The sequence below is a fragment of the Erythrolamprus reginae genome, chromosome 7 (assembly GCF_031021105.1).
Source record: "Erythrolamprus reginae isolate rEryReg1 chromosome 7, rEryReg1.hap1, whole genome shotgun sequence".
Lineage (NCBI taxonomy): Eukaryota > Metazoa > Chordata > Lepidosauria > Squamata > Dipsadidae > Erythrolamprus > Erythrolamprus reginae.
In genome coordinates this window covers 23,987,192-24,009,059 of record NC_091956.1, presented here as the reverse complement: position 1 = coordinate 24,009,059, position 21,868 = coordinate 23,987,192, and the positions used below count along the sequence as shown (strand labels likewise).

General features: G+C 43.9%; 1 protein-coding gene across 4 annotated transcripts in view; it reads left to right on the top strand.

Moving 5' to 3' along the window:
- SLAIN2 (SLAIN motif family member 2) overlaps positions 1–21,868 on the top strand; it is a 346,739-nt gene that overhangs the window by 45,346 nt on the left and 279,525 nt on the right. The gene's annotated exons all lie outside the window — the stretch shown is intronic.

Below are 21,868 nucleotides of genomic sequence, written 5' to 3'. Positions count from 1 at the left end.
TTTATATAACTATTTTTAATGTCTGCATAAATTATTTTGTTTTAATAATGTAACCTGGTTAATTTTACTTTTAATTTTATTCATATGAAATGTTGTAAATTTACCATTAATGCATGCTAGCTTCTTAGTTTTTCTTTTCAGATGTTCTGTTTTCTAAATCTTCATTTGTTCTCTTACAAAACAACAGAATAGAGTTTCTTCTATTTTTATTATTTTTTTAAAGCTTAAGTAGATTTACCATTCTCTAAAGTTTTTTTTAATGGCCTTTTTTGTTCCTGCATAAACATTGTTGTACATTTCATCACAAGGAAGATAACTTTCTCTCAATTTACTGCTAATTAGAGGCACGATTTTGTGTTTGCATTTTTATCAAAGTGAAATTTTTCGAGTGGATGAACCTAAACCCCTAATGATAGTTCTGATTCCAAATTCTTGAATAATGGTGCTATGGATCAGCCACTTGTGTTCTGAATCATAGTCCGCCCTATTAGTGTTTGTTGCATAAAATTAAATCCAGACGTACAGACAGATACAGATATATATATTTATATTGGTTTTAATTGTTGTGCAACGCACAGAGTCCAGAAGGAGTTGGGCAGCTTATAAATCTACTAAATAAAGAAATAAAATAAATACAATACCATTAGCAGAGTTCTTCAATGTAGCAGCAGTTATAAGTAAAACACAAGCAGCTTCTAATTCAGAATTAAGAGCACAGAGTGGGCTGAGCTACAACCAGCCTTAAGCTTAAATTTTCAGTTTCGATTCTCTGCACAGACTCAGAAGGGTTTAACTCCCATTGGCTGACTTAGTTGCCATGAATATCTTAACATGCCCTCCAAATTTGGACAGCCTTCACAGCCCTAGGGAATACTACAAAAAGATAAAATAGTTATTTCCCCTAAAGTTGACATTTTTACAACATAACACATTGTAGGGTGGTTCTAACAAACACAGAAAGCTTGGCTCCCTCTACCTAATGGTGAGGTCCTCCCAGACATGCATCCAGGTGAATTATTGATCCATCTGCAGACTTTACTATAAATCATGGCAAAACACAGCTCAATATATTTCAGAGCCAGGATAGTCTACAACAGGAGTGTCAAGCTGAAGGCCTGGGTGCCGGATCCGGCCTGCAGCTTGTTTAGATCTGGCCTGTGGGGCTGTCCTGGAAACAGTGAAGGACCAGCTTGCAGTGCCTCTGCCAGCAAAAATAGGCTCTGGAGCGCCACACCTTACTCCTGAGCTTCATTTTCATTGGCAGAAGGCTGCAAGAGGCCCTCACAGCTGAAAACAGCTCATGAGTCTGTTTTTACTGGCAGAGTGCTTGGGCCACCATAGGCGTCCCCAACATGAGTGACATCAAGCGGCCCTGCCCACCCTGGCCACACCCACCCCAGTCTCTCAAGCTCAAACACACCATAATGAAATCGAGTTTGACACCCTTGTTCTACAGAGTAGCCTGGCTGCCACAATTTTATTTATTTATTTATTTATTAGATTTGTATACCGCCCTTCTGCGAGGACTTGGGGCGGCTACTTAAGTTTCTACTTACAGTAGTTTAGTTCATTCTATTACGCTATCCAGGATGCACCACAAGCAAACTAGCTTCATACCCCTGAAACCTGAATGCCCAGACATTAGAATAGAATAATAGAGTTAGAAGGGACATTGGAAGTCTCCTAGTCCAACCTCTCGCTCAAGCAGGAAATTTTATACCATCTCACACAAATAGTTGTCCAATCTCATCTTAAAAACTTCCAGTGTTGGAGAAGTCACAACTTCTGGAGGCAAGTTCTTCCACTGATTAATTGTTCTCATTGTCAGGAAATTTATCCTCAGTTCTAAGTTGCTTCACTCCTTGATTAGTTTCCACCCATTGCTTCTTGTTCTATCCTCGGATGCTTTGGAGAATAGCCTGAGTACTCCTCTGTGGCAATCCCTAAGATATTGGAACACTGCTATCATGTCTCTCCTAGTCCTTCTTTTAATAAGACTAGATATATCCAGTTCCAGCAACCGTTCTTTAGATGTTTTAGTCTTCAGTCCCCTATTCATCTTTGTTGCTCTTCTCTGCACTTTTTCTAGAGTGTCAACATCTTTTTTACACTGTGGCAACAAAAACTGGATGAAGTATTCCACATGTGGCCTTACCAAGGCACTATAAAGTGGCCTTAACACTTCACAGGATCTTGATTCTATCTCTCTGTCAGCTGAGGGCATATACCAGTCCATTATCTGTTGTTGTTTGTTATGAAGGATTCTACACATCAATGGTTAGATAGCCTCAACATTGATAATCGAACACAGATATTTTTAACATTTTTTTTACTAATCTAGGTAAAATGTTCCTATTCGTTGCTATTCCATGTATGATATTCCAGAGGTCCCCAACCGCCGGTCCGCGGACCGGGACCGGGCCGTTGGGGTTTTCCAGCCGGTCCGCGGCGCCGCTGCCCTCCCGGCAGAGGACATTATGCAGGACAGGGTGGGGCGTCGGGCAGGGCGGGGAGAATCAGGAGGCTCCTTTGGCGGCTGGGGGCTGCCTGGCTTTGAGTTTTTGGCTGGGGGGGGACTTAGGAAGGTCCTACTTCTCCCCCCCCAGCCAAAAACTCAAAGCCTATCTGCTGGATACGGGCGATGAGTGGGACGAGCGGCGCCGAAGCCGGTGGCTGTGGCAGCTGCTGCAAGAGGCTTCCGCGCCGCTCTGTCCCACTCATCGCCCGTATCCAGCAGATAGGCTTTGAGTTTTTGGCTGGGGGGGGACTTAGGAAGGTCCTACTTCTCCCCCCCCCAGCCAAAAACTCAAAGCCTATCTGCTGGATACGGGCGATGAGCGGGACGAGCGGCGCCGAAGCCGGTGGCTGTGGCAGCTGCTGCAAGAGGCTTCCGCGTCGCTCTGTCCCACTCATCGCCCGTATCCAGCAGATAGGCTTTGAGTTTTTGGCTGGGGGGGGGAGAAGTAGGACCTTCCTAACTCCCCCCCCAGCCAAAATAACAAAGCCAGGCAGCCCCCAGCCGCGAGGTGCCCCCTCCCCTTCCCTTTCACACGCAGCTTCGGGCCCCCTGAGCGTGTGCAGAGCGCCCCCAGCGCCGCCCCAGCCGAGAGACCCCTGCCCTCCTTTTTCCCCGACCGGACGGAGCCCGCCGTGGGGGTGTCCCACGCGGGGCGCCCCCTCCCCTCCCATGGAGCCCTGCCCTGTTTGGTGCCCGCTGGCCGGGCAACGGCCTTCCTCCCTCCCTGCCTCGTGTTTGCAGAGCTCCGCCGGGCAAAGTTCGGACGCCTTCTGGGCGCACGCACACATCCACACCTCCACCCCCCGGGAGGAATTCATCCCCTGCCCAGAATTGGCCAGCCCAGCAACGCTGCCCTGCTCCCTTCGGAGGTGCGGAGAGGGCGGGGAGAGGAATTTAACCCCGAAAGTGGCCAGGGTTGCGCAGAAATTCCCCCAACCTTCGCTGGTTTCGGGCCAGGGAAGAGGGGCCCGTGTTTACCTGGCTGATTCGGGGATGAGAGACCACCAGGAGCTCCGCAAGGCTGCGTGACTTGGATTGGCAAGTCCGAAAAAGACCCCCGGGATGGGTGAGTGGAGGGAGAGGGAGAAAGAGAGAGGGAGAGAGGGGGAGAAAGAGAGAGAAAGAGATAGCAAGAGAGGGAGAGAGAGAAAGAGAGAGGGAGAGGGGGGAGAGAGAGAGAAAGAGAGGGAGAGGGAGAAAGAGAGAGGGAGAGGGGGGGGAGAAAGAGAGAGAAAGAAAGAGATAGCAAGAGAGGAGAGAGAGAAAGAGAGAGAGGGGGGAGAGAGAGAGGGAGAAGGAGAGAGGGAGAGAGGGGGGAGAAAGAGAGAGAAAGAGATAGCAAGAGAGGGAGAGAGAGAAAGAGAGAGGGAGAGAGGGGGGAGAGAAAGAGATAGCAAGAGAGGGAGAGAGAGAAAGAGAGGGAGAGGGGGAGAGATAGCAAGAGAGGGAGAGAGGGAAAGAGGGGGGAGAGAGGGGGGAGAGAAAGGGAGAGAGAGATAGGAGATAAAGGAAGAGGAGAGATAGAAAGGAAGAGAGAGAAAGAAAGAGGGATAGAAAGAGAGTGAGAGATGCTCAGTGAGCCTTTCTTTGAAGTTGCCTTTCTTTCTTTCTTTCTTTCTTTCTTTCTTTCTTTCTCTTTCTTTTGCTCTCTTGCTCTCTTGCTCTTTCATTCTTTTTTCTCTCTCTTGCTTTCTTTCTTTCTCTTGCTTTCTCTCCTTCCTTCCCTCCTTCCATTTCTTTCATTCCCCCTCTCTATTTTTATTTCTCTTTCATTCTCTTTCTTTCTTTCTTTCTTTCTTGCTCTTTTTCTTTCTCTCTTTTACCTTCCCTTCCTCTATTTCTTCTTTTCTTTCTCCTTCCTACCTTCTTCCCTCCCTCCCTTCCTTCAGTCTTTCCTCTCTTACTCTCCCCTTTCATAAGTTTCCTTGCTTCCTTCCTCTGTTCCTGTCCCTTCCCCCTTTCTTTCTTTCTTTCTTTCTTTCTTTCTTTCCTTCCTTTCCTCCCTCCATTTCTTGCTTTCCTTTTCCTTCCTCCCTTCTTTCCTCCCTCATTCCCTTCTTTCACTCCTTCTTCTCTTACTCTCCCCTTTCACCCCTCCCCAAAGAAGGTAAATTTCATACATAATTGGTATGTCGCAAAATAAAGTAGTTTTAAAATGGCGGGGAGGGGGCCCCCAGACACTTAGGCTGTATGGGGCCCCAAAATTTCTGATGGCGGCCCTGGCTCCACCCCTCCATAACCCCACCCCCATATGACCAAAGCCCCCCCCCCCCCCGGGCCATGGAAAACTGGTCTAGCTTAAAGCCGGTCCCTGGTGCAAAAAAGGTTGGGGACCTCTGTGATATTCCATATGTTGAATAAATAAATAAATATCAGTTTAATATAATAATATAAAAGCTGATGTTCGTCCATCATGTTCGAAGAGGACCTTGACATCCCAGGTTGTGGGCTGTCTAGAGTTGGCTGGTAAGGACTATACAGCCACGAAATGTTCTCCCACATGTTGGGCAGATATATGTGGACACCATTGTCACAGCATTTGCAGCTCTCGTTTTGTGGAATGTTCGCTTCTCTTCTGCTATGAATGTTCTTCTGGCCTCAGATATCTAGCAGCCTTCGTGGATCGCCAAGCACCACGTTGATCAATCTTGTGCCACAGTTTCCCAAGAGATGTCGATATCAAGAAACTTGAAGGAGGCTTTCAGTGTATCTTATAAAAGCTAAAATTGGGTTGTTGATGTATGAGGGTCACCCAGAAAGTAATGCACCACATTTTTTTCTCAGCCTACAGTAATACGAATGCGAAACTTTAGATATACATTATTTGAATTGTCAGGAGTGCGTGTGTAAATGTTGAGTTTATTCAGACAGATAGCGTAGCTGCAGCAGTGTTTTGAAATGGTGTCTTTAAGTGATGAACATTACAAGCACCGTGTCATTGAATTTCTCACTGCGGAGAAAGAAACTGTTGGAAACATTCACAAACGTTTGTGTACAGTTTATGGAGAATCTGCAGTCGACAGAAGTACGGTTAGTCGTTGGTCACAGCGGGTGAGGCCATTAGAAGATGGAAATGGCTTCGTGACCAGAACAAGGAGTGGTACCGATGGGGCATACATGCCCTTGTGTCTCGCTGGAGGAAGGCCATAGAATGGGATAGAGATTACAGGGAAAAATAGGGAGTGTAGAAGAAACATCATGCTTTCTTTTGTGTAAGTTTCATTGTGTTCAATAAATAATTGTTGAAGAAAAAAATGTGGTGCATTACTTTCTGGGTGACTCTCGTATAACTCGACAGATTAAACGGTTAATGTTTTTAGTGTTAGTAGGTCAACACCGCATATTTTCCATCAATTACAAAGCAAAAACAAAAATCCAACTCTACATTCTATTGCTTTTTAATAGGCGATTTCCAGATTTCTTCCTCTGCAGATCCAGAATAAGAACAGCAGAGGGAGACATTGCTTTTCACTCAGAGTAGAATTCTGGCAATAGTCTACAGCACAGGTCTCCAACCTTGGCAAATTTAGGACTTGTGGACTTCAACTCCCAGAGAGAATTGAAGTCCACAAGTCTTAAAGTTGCCACGGTTGGAAACCCCTGCTCTATAGTCTATATTTCTATGGCACATGAGCTGCAAGTGGCATATGAGCTATGTTCTGTCGAGCTCTCTGGTAGAATCCTCCCAAAAATGCACAGATACAATTTCAGACACACACACGTTTGAAAATTCAAAACAATGTTCTTTATACCAAAAATGCAAATATACAGAGCACTCTTTTTGTATAGCAAAGAGCACTTGTCTCCAGAACTGATAAGTCCCTTATCAGTTCTGTGATACTTAGCTTGCAGCTGTGAGGCAATTCACAGTCCTTCTTCTTTCACAAAGTGAAACACACTTTGCTCTGGTTTAGTTTCAAAGCGGGGGAAAATCAGCACACAAAGATCAAAGTCAGCAAAGCAGTCATGAAACACAACAATCAGATAATCCTCCACAATGGCCAAACCCACAGGCTGCTATTTATAGCAGCCTCACTAATTACCACAGCCCCACCCAACCACAGGTGGCCTCATTTTCTTTGATAATAATCTCTCAGTTGTTGTTGCCTATGCATCGTTCTCCACATGCGTGGCTGTATCATTAACTCTTGTTCTGAATCCCAGGAGGAGCTAGATAATTGATCTCCTTCTGAGATGTCTGCCACACTCTCCTCCTCCCTGTCACTCATGTCTTCTTGGTCAGAGGAGCCTTCATCAGCAGATTCCACCGGGGGCAAAACAGGCCTGCAGCATGTGGATGTCTCCCCCACATCCACAGTCCTTGGGGCAGGAGCTGGGCCTGAGCTAACCACAACAGAGCCATAACAGTGACGTCGCCACTGTTAAATCACTGCACCGGAGACTTCTATTGGTTCATAACACATTTATTCAATGAAACACTAAGAGCAAGCATTCGCCAGAAAAGCAACTCCCAACAGGGGCAACGGGTTAGCCTTTGTTAAACGCGGGCTTTTTCTAACTGACAACTGTTTAACTTTGGCAGCAACTTACATTAGCCGCGTCTTAACCAATCAGTGAATTTCTTCAATATATTTAAACGAACATAACAGTGAGTATGCAAGCTGATGCCTGGTATACATGTGCACGCCAGCCAGCTGATTTTTGGGTCTTCTGGGCCCACTAGGAGTTGAGAAACAGCCTGTGTTCAGCATCTGGAGGACGTAGAAAAGGCCCATTTTTTTCTCTCCCCAAGCTCTTTCTAGGAGCCTGGGGAGGGTGAAAATGGTTCCAGGAGCCCAACTTGAAGAAGTTGGCAAACGGACCATTTTCTGGCCTCCAGAGGGCCTTTGTTGGGGAGAGAACCCATTTTCACCCTCATCAGACTCCTAGAAAGGCTGAATCCTGGGGGAGCAAAAAAAAACCCCTGGAACTTCCGGTTCAACTGGAACTGGGCAAACAGGCCATTTCTGGTCTTGACGAGGGGAGGCCATTTTCATCCTCCTCAAGCTCCTAGGAAGGCTCTGAAACCTGTGGATAGCAAAAAAAACCCAGGTGTGCTATTGTATGCTGGGAGCGTTTGTGTGCATCATGCATCCATGTGCTGGGGTCCCACATGAAATTATGGGTGTAGGCACGCACGCATGCAACCCCCCCACGAGCCTCTTTTTTGGCACGAGAACCAAAAAAGGTTCTCATGGTTATATCCTTATCCTTGAGAAAAGATTGTTAAGTCTGCTTCTTTGTTTTCTTTCAGGTTGCAGGTGGTGTGTGTGTGTGAGAGAGTGAGAGAGAGAGAGAGTTACATTATCAAAATAAGGTGGCTGTTTTAAGTGTTGCAACCAATTTGAATTCCTGTTTTTGCAAGCATTATTTTTAGGGTCAAATGAGGAAGGAAAGCTTTGCAGGTGGCATCGCTAAGTCCTTCTCCCTCTGAAAGTGGAAGCTAAAGGAGTCCTCCGGGCGACTCAGCTCAACAAAAGTTTCACTTGGAGTGTGAGCAAAGCCTTACAAGTCTTGTGCAATGTTTTTCCCTTGTGTTGAATAAAATAAATAAATAAACACATATCTGGGCTTGTCATCAGTGGTGGTGTGCAGCCACTTCTATCCCGGATTGGGCGAACCCATAGTGCTGACCCAGGGTGGCCCTGCCCACCCGCGCAGATGGATGTAACATTTTTGATGGTGCGTGCATGCTTAGAAGGCTTTGCGTATGCAAAGACAAGGCGTGCATGAGAAAATTGAGCATGCTCACGCATGCGCTCACATTTGCAAACCCGAAAGTGAACCTGCTTCTTGCCATGGTTCTCAATCCGAACAAAGAGGTCTTGTATTTGCATGCAAACTGAAGTAAGTTAGAACCCATCCTTCTCTTACCCTGTTTCCCCCAAAATAAGACATCCCCTGATAGTAAGCCCAATCAGGCTTTTGAGTGCATGGCAATAAGGCCAAGTGCTTATAGCCTCTATTTTAAATTTTTATATCCAGTTTTAATGTTTTTTACCTGTTGTGGTTAGCTCTGGCCCAGCTCCTGCCCCAAGGACTGTGGATGTGGGGGAGACATCCACATGCTGCAGGCCTGTTTTGCCCCCGGTGGAATCTGCTGATGAAGGCTCCTCTGACCAAGAAGACATGAGTGACAGGGAGGAGGAGAGTGTGGCAGACAGCTCAGAAGGAGATCAATTATCTAGCTCCTCCTTGGATTCAGAACAAGAGTTAATGATACAGCCACGCATGCGGAGAGCGATGCATAGGCAACAACAACTGAGAGATTATTATCAAAGAAAATGAGGCCACCTGTGGTTGGGTGGGTCTGTGGTAATTAGTGAGGCTGCTATAAATAGCAGCCTGTGGGTTTGGCCATTGTGGAGGATTCTCTGATTGTTGTGTTTTGTGACTGCTTTACTGACTTTGACCTTTTGTGTGCTGATTCTTCCCCGCTTTGAAACTAAACCAGAGCAAAGTGTGTTTCAATTTGTGAAAGAAGAAGGACTGTGAATTGCCTCACAGCTGCAAGCTAAGTATCATAGAACTGATAAGGGACTTGTACAAATTACCAGTTTGTTTGGAGACCAGTGCTCTTTGCTATACCAAAAGAGGGCTTAGTTTATTTGAATTTTCATTATAAAGAACATTGTTTTGAATTTTCAAACATGTGTGTGTCTGAAATTTCTACCTGTGAATTTTTGGGAGGAGTGTACCAGAGAGCCCGACAGAACATTACCATTGTATTTTTACACCAAGAGCTCCTCTCTGAAGGAGATGGTTGGTTTCTCAATGTGATGAATAAATAACTAAAATAAAGGCAATAAAAATTCAACAGGACAAAGCAACTTTAAATTCCAAACCAAGAGAAAAAGCATGACTTGCAATTAAGGCGCTGTGACATCCATTTTAATCACAGTATGTGGAGAAAATGTTCTGGAAGTTTTGTGCCAGAACAGTAGAAGAGAGGTCAAACATCAGGGCAACCAATTCCATGAAGATTTGAAATCTGGGCTTGTATCCAGATTGAAAAGGATTCAGATAATGAATGTCTTCCCAAATTATCTGTAGCTGAGGTCCCACTGTCTTCCAAGACTTTGCTATTAGGAAAGTGATGATTGTTTTCAAACTCTCCTGGGTCACTCATAATGAGTACCCACACAAATAAGACCCTCTCTTATATATATTCAGTGAAGCGGTGGATGTGATGTGCCGGTGCCTGTAAACTGTAAGGGTTTGGATGGGTGCCAACAGGCTCAAGCTCAACCCAGACAACAAGACACCAAGTGGCTTTCCTCTTAAGGACTATTCTGTCTGTCCGTCCATTGTTCCGGGGGGGGGGGGGAGAGAAACATTGATCCCCTCAGATAAAGTCTGCATCTTGGGTGTCCTCCTGGATCCACAGCTGAACCTTGACGACCATCTTTCAGCTGTGGGCAGGGGGACCTTTGTTCAGGTTCACCTGGTTTACCCGTTGTGGCCTTAATTGGACCAGGAGGCTTTACGCAGTCACTCAGGCCCTCATTACCTCCCGTCCTGATTATTGCAATACAGTGATCCCTCGATTTTCGCGATCTCGATCTTCGCGAAACGCTATATCGCGATTTTTAAAAAAAATTAATTAAAAAAAAACCACTTCCGCGTTTGGCTTCAGGAGTCAGCTGGGAAGCGGCGCGACTGTTTTAAAAGGTCGCAGCCGGCCTGGGGGGCTTCCCAGCACCCCCCCGAACCCCCAACCCGGGTTCGGGGGGTGCTGGGAAGCCCCCCAGGCCGGCTGCAACCTTTTAAAACAGCCGTGCCGCTTCCCAGCTGAGTCCTGAAGCCAAACGGCAAAGGCGAACTTCCGCGTTTGGCTTCAGGAGTCAGCTGGGAAGCGGCGCGGCTGTTTTAAAAGGTCGCAGCCGGCCTGGGGGGCTTCCCAGCACCCCCCGAACCCGGGTGGCCAGGCGAGCAGCGAGCGAACGGTGGGTGGCCGGGCGAAGGGCGGGCGAGCGGCGAAGGGCGGGCGAGCGGGTGCTGGGTGGGCGGGGGCAGCCGACATTCAAAGCAATCTGTCGGCTTCCGCACTTTCGTCACTCCCCACCTCCACCATCTGCGCATGCGCAGCCATGGGAAAAAAATCGCGCATGCGCAGATGGTGTTTTTACTTCCAGAACCCTACATCGCGAAAAATCGATTATCGCGAGGGGCCCTGGAATGGAACCCTCGCGATAATGGAGGGATCACTGTACTCTCTACTTGGGCCAAGTGTATAGAGACTGCAAATTGTACAGAATGCAGCCGCGCAAGCTGTCATGGGTGTTCCTCGGTTATAGTTATAGTTTTAGATTTTTAGATTTGACTTCTTTCATTGTATTGTATTTGTGTTTTTATGCCATTGTAAGCCTCCCTGAGTCCTTCAGGACTGGGCGGCATAGAAGTCTGATTGATTGATTGATTGATTTTTAACCCCAAAATAAGCACTTGAAATGCTTATTTTCAGGGAGGTACACCCATATAACATCTATGCTCTGTGAGCTGCACTCCCTTCCTATTAGTCTCCAGTCACAATTCAAGACATTGGTTATTATCTATAAAGCCCTATATGGCTCATGGCCAGACTATTATGGGACTGTCTGCTGCCGCACACCTCCCAGAGATCAGTAAGAGCACACAGAATTGGCCTCCCCCAGGTCCCGTCAACTAAGTAATGCAGGTTGGAGGGGTCACTGGGGAGGGCCTTCTCTGTTGCTACCCCGGCTTTATGGAATCAACTTCTACTGCGGCTTGACTTCCTGGCTCCAATCCTTCCCCGCAGGGAGGCAGAACTGATTAGGTTGTTCCGCCCCAAACGCCTGATGGATCCAGAGGGTTTTCAGAAGGCACTTGGGGTTATTCCAGATACACTCGTCCACAGTTCAGCAGAATCTCTGGCTGAGGCCTGGAACAAGGCTTCTGCCACACGAATCCCAGCGACCAGTTAGGTCCCACAGAGTGGGCCTTCTCCGGGTCCCGTCAACTAAACAATGTTGGTTGGCGGGGCCTAGGGGAAGAGCCTTCTCTCTGGCGGCCCTGGCCCTCTGGAACCAACTCCCCCCCAGAGATTAGAATAGCCCCCACCCTCCTTGCCTTTTGTAAGCTCCTCAAAACCCACCTCTGCCATCAGGCATGGGGGAACTAAGATAATCTTTCCTCCTAGGCTTCTACAATTTATGTATGGTATGTTTGTATGTATGATTGGTTTTATAACAAGGGTTTTTAGCTGTTTTAGTATTGGATTTTGACATTCTATTTTTATCACTGTTGTTAGCCGCCCCAAGTCCACGGAGAGGGGCGGCATACAAATCAATCAATCAAATAAATAAGTAAGTAAGTAAGTAAGTAAGTAAGTAAGTAAGTAAGTAAACAAACAAACAAACAAACAAACTTCCCCCCTGATGTCCTAACTGCTCCTACCCTACTGGCCTTCCGTAAGGCCACGAAGACCTGGCTGTGCCGGCAGGCCTGGGGGCCGTGAATTGACATTTATCATGGCCAGATTGTGTGAATGGTATGCATGTATGTTGATTGGTTTGTTAAACTGTGGGTTTTAATTGGTGTTTTATAGATTTTAATAGTTTTATACAGTAGTTTTAGATTTTTAGATTTGACTTCTTTCATTGTATTGTATTTGTATTTTTACATCATTGTAAGCCTCCCTGAGTCCTTTGGGACTGGGCGGCATAGAAGTCTAATTAATTAATTAATTAATTTTTAACCCCGAAATAAGCCCTTGAAGTGCTTATTTTCAGGGAGGTCTTATTATTTTGGGGCACATGGAGCAAGATGGGGTTCCTCTTGCCGTCTTACCTGATTTGTATCTCTGTCTCCCTAACTTTAACCATAGGCAGTGGTGTTCTGTCGGGCTCTCTGGTAGACTCCTCCCAAAAATTCACAGGTACAAATTTCAGACACACACACGTTTGAAAATTTAAAACAATGTTCTTTATAAAGAAAATTCACTTAAACTAAGCCCTCTTTTGGTATAGCAAAGAGCACTCGTCTCCAAACAAACTGGTAATTTGTACAAGTCCCTTATCAGTTCTGTGATACTTAGCTTGCAGCTGTGAGGCAATTCACAGTCCTTCTTCTTTCACAAATTGAAACACACTTTGCTCTGGTTTAGTTTCAAAGCAGGAAAAATCAGCACACAAAAGGTCAAAGTCAGTAAAGCAGTCACAAAAAACAACGATCAGATAATCCTCCACAATGGCCAAACCCACAGGCTGCCCCACCCAACCACAGGTGGCCTCATTTTCTTTGATAATAATCTCTCAGTTGTTGTTGCCTATGCATCGCTCTCCGCATGCGTGGCTGTATCATTAACTCTTGTTCTGAATCCAAGGAGGAGCTAGATAATTGATCTCCTTCTGAGCTGTCTGCCACACTCTCCTCCCTGTCACTCATGTCTCCTTGGTCAGAGGAGCCTTCATCAGCAGATTTCACCAGGGGCAAAACAGGCCTGCAGCATGTGGATGTCTCCCCTACATCCACAGTCCTTGGGGCAGGAGCTGGGCCAGAGCTAACCACAAGAAGTGGTGGGGACTGGTTATGCATGCATCTAAATATTTTCCAGGATAGCTTATTTTTGGGGTGGGGAGGCTTATTTTCAGGGAATGCACTCAAAAGCCTGATTGGGCTTATTATCAGGGATGTTTTAGTTTCAGGGGAAAACCGTATATTTTTCAAAGTATCTGTTACCCTGCTATTTCTGAAAAAGATATGACTATCCAGTCTAATCCAAATCCAATTTGATGTTAGTGATCAAAAAGGATAAGAGAATAAAATATAAAAATAATTGAAATCCATTCTTTCATTTACTTTCTCCATGTAGCTCAAACCTTCCACAGAAGCATCAACTGAAACTGAGTATTTGCACAGGAGACTCAACCATTCTATTACTACCTAGAGGGAACAGACTTTATTAACTCATACATTACGTACATCTCTGGTTTGGTTGCTCAACGATGAGAAGATCTATGAATGCTTTGCCATTGGCCCTCTCAAAAAGTAGATTCCAATAATGTCCTTTTGCTTGTGTTCAGTTGTATTCATTGACTCAATTTTTGCCATAGCTTTTTTACTCATTCTCCAGATAGTTGGCTAGGGTTGAGTAGTTAGAACTCATCCTCAAGGGGTGAGTTAATATTTCCTTCCACTTTGCCAATATTTTGTTTAGAAAACCAAAAAGGAGAACCAACACATTGATTCTGGAGCATAAGAAAATACACTCTTAATGTCTGTACATTTTTCTCCTGGGTTGTCCTGTAGCTAATTCTGCAGAGTTTGGGCGTGTTAAATATCTCTAATGTCAGACTGCAATTTGTAAGTTATGTTAACAGATAAGAAAAAGAAAAACATAGTTTCATCTTATTCTCAAGAAGAACTAAGCATATTTAAGCTAAAGAGTAAAAGATTTAAGGAGAGACAGGTAAGATATATTGCTTCTGCCACACACACAAAAAACCCTAGACCTAGTGAGAACAGGCCAGGTATAAGCAAAAAGAGATCTTAGGCAAAGACAGGTGGAATCTGATGAACCAACAAGTTGTATCAATGCTGTCTGTTTGAACATCAGAACATCAGAATACAGCTGTTTGGCTGTTATAGGATAGAGAGAGCTGGATTAGAACTCCGTTGATCCAGCAAGGATCATCTGATATTTTTAAATTACAATATGGTTTTCTTTGACTTTTAACTAGCTCATTATGTGCAATTTGCAATCACAATTTCTAAACTAGGATTATTTAGCATTATTTAATAAGACAGCTATCACATTCAGTCGATTCTAGTTTAAATTAGCTATGACTTAACATGTTGTGTAGATTCAAACCTAATAGATTTTCACCTTCTGATCATTTTATTTCGGAACAAACTCAGATTTCTGTTTTTCTAATACTTAATCCACATTGCAAGCTTCCAACAATACGGTATTGCATAATTATTATCACTGTTCTGTGTCTGAAAAACATGTTTGGCATAAATTATATTTGCAGCCATTACTATGCTTTTGAACATGAGAATATGAAGGGTGAAATGACAAAGACTTGTCTCTGTCACACTAAGTCTGCAATCCCAGAGAGAGGACATAAAAAGCAGACAAGTGACAGTGAAAACAATGATTTATAGCCTTTTCAGTGCCCTTTTCTCGAGCCCAAGCAGCCGCCAGAAAGCTGCTCTAATTTTTACAGTCCACGCCTTTTAAAAGCAGCATAAATGCTCCAGTCTAGGGTGGAGGAACCCAGCAGGAATCTCAGTGGTGGGATTCAAAAACTTCTTACTACCGGTTCAGTGGGTGTGGCTTGATGGGTGTGGTGTGGTTTGGTGGGCGTGGCAGAGGAAGGAAACTGCAAAATCTCCATTCCCACCACACTCCAAGAGAAGGTTACTGCAAAATCTCCATATCCTCTTGATCATCTGGGACTGGGGAGGCAGAGAATAGATGGGGGCAGGGCCAATAAGAGGTAGTACTTACCAGTTCTCCAAACTGCTCAAAATTTCCACTTTCGGTTCTCCAGAACCTGTCAGAACCTGCTTGATGTCACCCCTGCCTTGTTTGATGGATCAGCCATGGTATTATCAGTATCCCTGACATTTCGAACAGGACAATTTCCAACTAGATTCAAGAACCTCTGGATCCATCAGCTGTCTAGACTGATCTTGTTACCTAATCCAGCAGTATAGACATTGATTTCTAACCACAATGACAACACCAAAATAAAACAGATGTTGTGGGGTCCACAAGTATAGAAAGGAGGCACTTTGTGATGTTTCTCTCTATACATGCTATTATGTATATTGTGTGGAAGACAGCCCAAAAGAATCACAATGTTATTTTTCCATTATAATGGAGGCCCTTGCTCCTTCATGTGAAATTGAATGAGTAAAGGTTCCTGAGCAATATTTATGGTGACACTATATTTAAGAATTCTAATAAATCTCAATTCCATTAGCAATGTGTTTTCTCTCCAATATGCAGGTACTAAATATTCCTGTAGCATACTGAACCCCCCCTCTTTAATGGTGCCATTAATCAGCAAATGAGAACACAGTGACCAACTATATTGGTAGCTTCTGTGGCGGATGCTTCTCATATCCATCCATGTATCCTGGATCTGCCATTCTAACAGCCATATATTTTAACTTTTGCTACTAATAGATAATCTGTCACTATAAGCCAGTGTTTCTCAAATAGTGGAGTACCCCTCCCTCCCGAGAGGGCTTGGAGCGATGCGGGGGGGGACGGACCCTGGGGAATATGCTTTTTTTCTGCAGGAAGTAGGGGGGTTTTGCACCGAAAAATAGCACACAGCACAGAGCAGCAGATATGAAGTGCATATAAAAAACCCTTAAAAGACATGGAAAAATATTGAACAGGGATGAAAAGAAAGGAGGAGAGAGACGGAGATAATGAGACAAATGTAAAGTCTCCCAAAAGCCAAATGAGGAAATATGACTAAGCATATGTAGCGCTTAGCTTCACTGTGACAATGGTGGGAGACAAGGAAAGACTGGTATGTTTACTGTGTCTAAAATGTTAGCAGCGGACAGCATGAAGTCAAATAAATTAAGGTGTTACTTAAATACATTACACCTCAATCATGCTGAAAATCTGCTTGAGTTTTTTCAGGAAAATATGCTGAATATTGCAAACAATTGTCCCAGCAAAGAGTTGGGAGGGGGATGAAATTTTTACTTCTTCCTGGGGGGAGGGGGCGTAACAGAAAATAATTGAGAAATACTGCTATAAGCTAACATAGTATACTTCAGGATTATTCTCTGAAGAATGAGTGTGTTTGCATAAAAAACTCAACAGAACCATAGATAAAATCATGTAGTTTGTATTCAGATAGTTGGGGGGTTGTGTGTATGTCAGGCTGTGCACATTCATTCCTTTTTTGTTGTTTCTTAATTCCTGTTGTTGCCACTGTTTCAGGCATTACTTGCAAATGCTCTCAGAATTCCTTATATGTTGTATTACACTTCTTTTGCGTCCTTATACAGTGGAACCCCGACATAAGAGCTGCTCTACTTAAGAGCAACTCGAGATAAGAGCTGGGAGGGGAGAGATATTTTTGTTCTACTTACAAGCCCAAATTCGAGATACAAGCGCCAAGGAGCTGTCTCCTGAAGCCAAACGCTAACTTCCGCGTTCGGCTTCAGGAGACAGCTGCGAAGCGGCGCGCGTGTTTTAAAAGGTTGCAGCCGGCCTGGGGGGCTCGGGGGGGTGCTTGCAGCTTTCTTTCTTGCTCTTTTTCTTTCTCTCTTTTACCTTCCCTTCCTCTATTTCTTCTTTTCTTTCTCCTTCCCACCTTCTTCCCTCCCTCCCTCCTTTCACTCATTCCTCTCTTACTCTCCCCTTTCATAAGTTTCCTTGCTTCCTTCCTCTGTTCCTGTCCCTTCCCCCTTTCTTTCTTTCTTTCTTTCTTTCTTTCTTGCTCTTTTTCTTTCTCTCTTTTACCTTCCCTTCCTCTGTTTCTTCTTTTCTTTCTCCTTCCCACCTTCTTCCCTCCCTCCCTCCCTTCACTCATTCCTCTCTTACTCTCCCCTTTCATAAGTTTCCTTGCTTCCTTCCTCTGTTCCTGTCCCTTCCCTCTTTCCTTCCTTCCTTCCCACCCTCCGTCCATTCATTCACCCATTCCTCTCTTGATCGCTTAAAGCCGGTCCCTGGTGCAAAAAGGGTTGGGGACCTCTGTCCTACAGGATTGGGTGGCAGAGAAGTTGAACATATGTAAATTTAAAAGTTTAAGAAAGTTTACAAGTTAAGTGAAAGAAACTTCATTATTCATTTATATGTACATGTACATTTCTTCATTAAAAACATGTCTTTCTGCATAATTTAGACTAACTTTGTGAGTTTTTTGAGGGCTGGAACCAATTAAAATTATTTACATTAATTCCTATGGGGAAAAGTCGTTCGAGATAAGAGCTGCTCGACTTAAGAGCCCAGGTCCGGAACGAATTAAACTCGTATCTCGAGGTACCACTGTACAAGGAAGAAAACTAAAGTGCATCAATACTGCAGGAAAATAGATTGGATATTCTTCTACAAGGTTTTGACAAGTGTTAGCTGCTCTCATAAATCAATCTGATCTATATCTGTCACAAACGAATGAAAAATGGTTGTAAATCTTGAGCTAGAATTCCAGTATTAGCCAAATAAATAAATAAATCCCAGAAATAAATGGTGACTTTTCTGTTAACAAATCAACAACTGGTGTCAATTTATCAGTTTCAACTTTCTGATCTTGAGAAAAGTTTAGCAAAAATACAGATAGCCCTAAGACAAAAACGGCCCTGCACACCGTGGTGCAGTAGCCCAACTAGGCCACGCCCACTATGATCACACCCACCCAGCAACCAAGCAGAAAACCTCTTGCCAAAAACCCACCCCGGTGACTTATGGTTATTTTTCACGCCTACGGCCATTGAAACATTCCCATGGTCACGTGATCAAAATTGGGATGCCTGTCAACTGACTGATGGTGGCAATGTCCCAGGTAGTGTGATTCCCATTTGTGACAAGCAACATCAATGGGGGAATCCAGATTCACTTAACAACAGAAATTTGGGGCTCAATTGTGGTTGTAAATAGAGGATTACCTGTACTTTGAGAAGGAATAAACACAGATTACTGAATTTTTCAGAGTATAAGATTCACCTTTTTCCCTCCTAAAAGAAGGTGAAAATATCGGTGGGTCTTATACACCAAATACAGCCATTTTTGGCCAATATTTCGCAAAAAGTGGGGTAGACAGAGGGTCTGGGAAGCCTGCAGAAAACTCCTGGGTGCTGGGGGCATTTTTGCCAACCCCCAGCACCCAGGAGTTCTATGCAGGCTTCCCAGACCCTTTGACCACTCAAATTGTGTGGAAAAAAGGGGAAAAGACGGCCCATTTTTTTGCAAAAACAGGTGTGTTTTTGCCTTCTAATTACCCCATCTAGCATGACTGGAGGAGGAATTCTGGAAGTTGAAGTCCACAAGTTGAAAGCTGTCAAGTTTGAAGTTTGTAAAAAGTAGTATACATGTTTGTAAAAAATATTCTGCTACACTGGTACTTTATTAAATAATATATCACTACACCATTTGGTTCAGAATACTTTTTCCTTGTTTTCCACCTTTAAAATCTAGGTGTGTTTTATACTCCGGTGAGTCTTATACTCCGAAAAATTTTGCAAATTATCCATTTGTTGTAATCATAGGTTTATGGGCACTTGGAAATAATATATTACTGGAGAGTGATGTTTTAAACCTAATTATGTGCTGAATAAAACCTTAATTCTTCCTCTATGGAAAGGCAGCAAAGTCCAGGCTGAGTAAGCATCCTGCAGAATCATGACCATGTATGGAAAGCATTTAAAGAAAACCTATAGCTAACTTCCATATAAGGAAATATACGGTATGCATTACTGACATTCCTTTGCAGACACAAAATCCAGGAAAAGGCAAGGAATGTAGCTTCTGTTAATTACCTATAGGGAAGCCACAAGAGAAGCTTGCCTTATATGGGGCAAGAGTAAATAGTAGTTGGAGGATGGCTTAATGTATGGGGCGTTCGCGAATTGGTTATTCTGTACCATATGTCAGAACTGTGAAAATACAATAAATAGGAGAGACCTTGATTCATTCGAGGTCGCCTCATCGAGAAAACTTTCTCTGTCGCTTCATTCTGATGTGGCAATCATGGCATGCTGTGCCTCCCTAGAGGGCGACCCACTGAAGGAGGGCTGCATGCTTTCATCCATTTAGACCTGTGTTTGCTTCATCTTTTGCCTCAGCAATTCTCCACCATCTCAGATAAAAAGCCTTCCCCATGACCGGCTAATGGAAGATGCAGAATGTGACCCCAAAACTGACAAAGACTTGGCCTTCCAACCCTAAGCTTCTCCCTGGCCCATTTTTTCTCATCTTACCATAGGTCAAAAGCATTCATCCATTTCTGCAGGCTGAGCTTTTAATGTGTTTTGTGCTTAAGGCTGTAGTGCCACACATGTTTGTATAGAGACAATTGTGTTGGATATAATGGGGGGGGGGGCTGGTAGACTTGCGACAGAAAACTCATGGCTGAACCTTTTCCCTCTCAGTGGAATCACTTGAGAAGAAAGAATTGTACAAAATGTAGATAACACCTTTTAATGGGAATCGCAGAATTGGAAGAGCTATTCTGGCCTTGTTTCAAAATAATTTACATTCTTTCCAGGGTAGGATTAACAGGTAGCATTACTGGTGTAGGAAATGTTTCTTTTTTAAAAAAGCTTCATAAATTCTTTGGTTTGTATCTTCTCATTGTTAAAAACATAAATATGCAGTCAATTCTCATTATTTGTGGTAGTTTCGGTTTTATAAATTCACCATGAACACTGATTTAGCAAATTCTCAAGAAATACATTACATCACCGTATTTTTCAGAATATGACACACCTTAGTTTTGGGGGAGGAAAACAAGGAGAAAAATTCTGCCTTTGCCTCCCAACAATTTGCCTACTAGCAAACAGCAAACAGTACAGATGATATACAGTGTTCCCTCGACTTTTGCGGGGGATGCATTCCAAGAGCGCCCGCGAAAGTCGAATTTCCGCGAAGTAGAGATGCGGAAGTAAATACCGGTACACTATTTTTGGCTATGAACAGTATCAGAAGCCTTCCCTTAACACTTTAAACCCCTAAATTACAATTTCCCATTCCCTTAGCAACCATTTAGATTATTACTCACCATGTTTATTTATTAAAGTTTATTTTAAAAAATATTTATTAAAGGCGGACAAAAGTTTGGCAATGACATATGATGTCATCGGGTGGGAAAAACCGTGGTATAGGGAAAAAATGGTATAGGGAAAAAAATAGCGAAGTATTTTTTAATTAATATTTTTGAAAAACCGTGGTATAGACTTTTTGTGAAATTCGAACCTGCGAAAATCAAGGGAACACTATATACTGTTTGCTGTGTATTTCTGTGTATGTGTGCCTTACCCATGGAAATAGCAAAGAATTGGAGAAATGTACATTATGGCAGTATATTAATGCCAGAAAGTTTTCTTAAATGTAGTCACTTTAACTCCTCCCAATTATTTAAATAGAACTATTCCAAACATGACTAAGTCAGGGTTTAACTCGGCTCCCTTATCTTGTACTAAGCAGGACATTGTTACATTTCAGATTATACCTTTGCAGATGTTTAAAGTTGATGTGGCTTTCTGGAAGTACAGTAGTTATTCTCTGCTATTTAAAAGATGATACAATGCCACTGGGCCTCTTCAAATCAAGCATTTATTTTAAATGCTTCCCTACTGGCTTTACTTGACAGGTCACAAAAAAGAATCACGTGATTACAACCGTCATATGAACCAGCCACCAAGTGTCTGAGTTTTGATCACATGACTACAGAGATGCTGCAACAGTTGTAAGTGTGAAAAACAGTCATGAGTCACTTTTTTCAACTATGGTCACTACAAATGAACTGTTGTAAGTAGAGGACTACGTGTAGGCACAGACGCTCATCCCACCCCCAGATCAGGGGTGGATTCTAACTTACCTTGCTGCCGGTTCACTTCCTCCAGTGCCGCATGGCCATGTCTTGTGGGTGCACGAGCATTGCACACACACGCATGCGCAATGGCAAAAAATCAGAAATAATCCCCCACCCAACAAAAGAAGTCAGAAATAAGAGGGTGACACATGCACAGTGCCAGAAATTCAACTCCTGTGCATGCGCAGAATAATAATAATAATAATAATAATAATAATAATAATAATAATAATTTATTAGATTTGTATGCCGCCCCTCTCCGAAGACTCGGGGCAGCTCACAACAACGATAAAAACAATATTACGGTATACTGGCACAAATCTAATATTAAAAAAACCTAAAAACCCTATCATAATTAAAAACCAAACAGCACATACATACCAAACATAAATTATAATAAGCCTGGGGGAAAGGTGTCTCAAATCCCCCATGCCTGGCGGTATAGGTGGGTCTTAAGTAGACAAGGAGGGTGGGAGAAGTTCTAATCTCCAGGGGGAGTTGATTCCAGAGGGCCGGGGCCGCCACAGAGAAGGCTCTTCCCCTGGGGCCTGCCAGACGACATTGTTTAGTCAACGGGACCCGGAGAAGGCCAACTCTGTGGGACCTTATCAGCCGCTGGGATTCGTGTGGTAGCAGGCGGTTCCGGAGGAAACCCCCCCCCCAAAATTTAAAAGATGGTCGCCTCCACAGACCAGCACTGACCAATCAGGTTCTGTGACATCATTGTGATGTCACCAGCTGTTTGCTTCCAGTTCGGGCAAACTGGTCCAAACTGGGAAGAACCCACCTCTGCCCCAGATCCTCCAAGGCTATGTCATAGCAT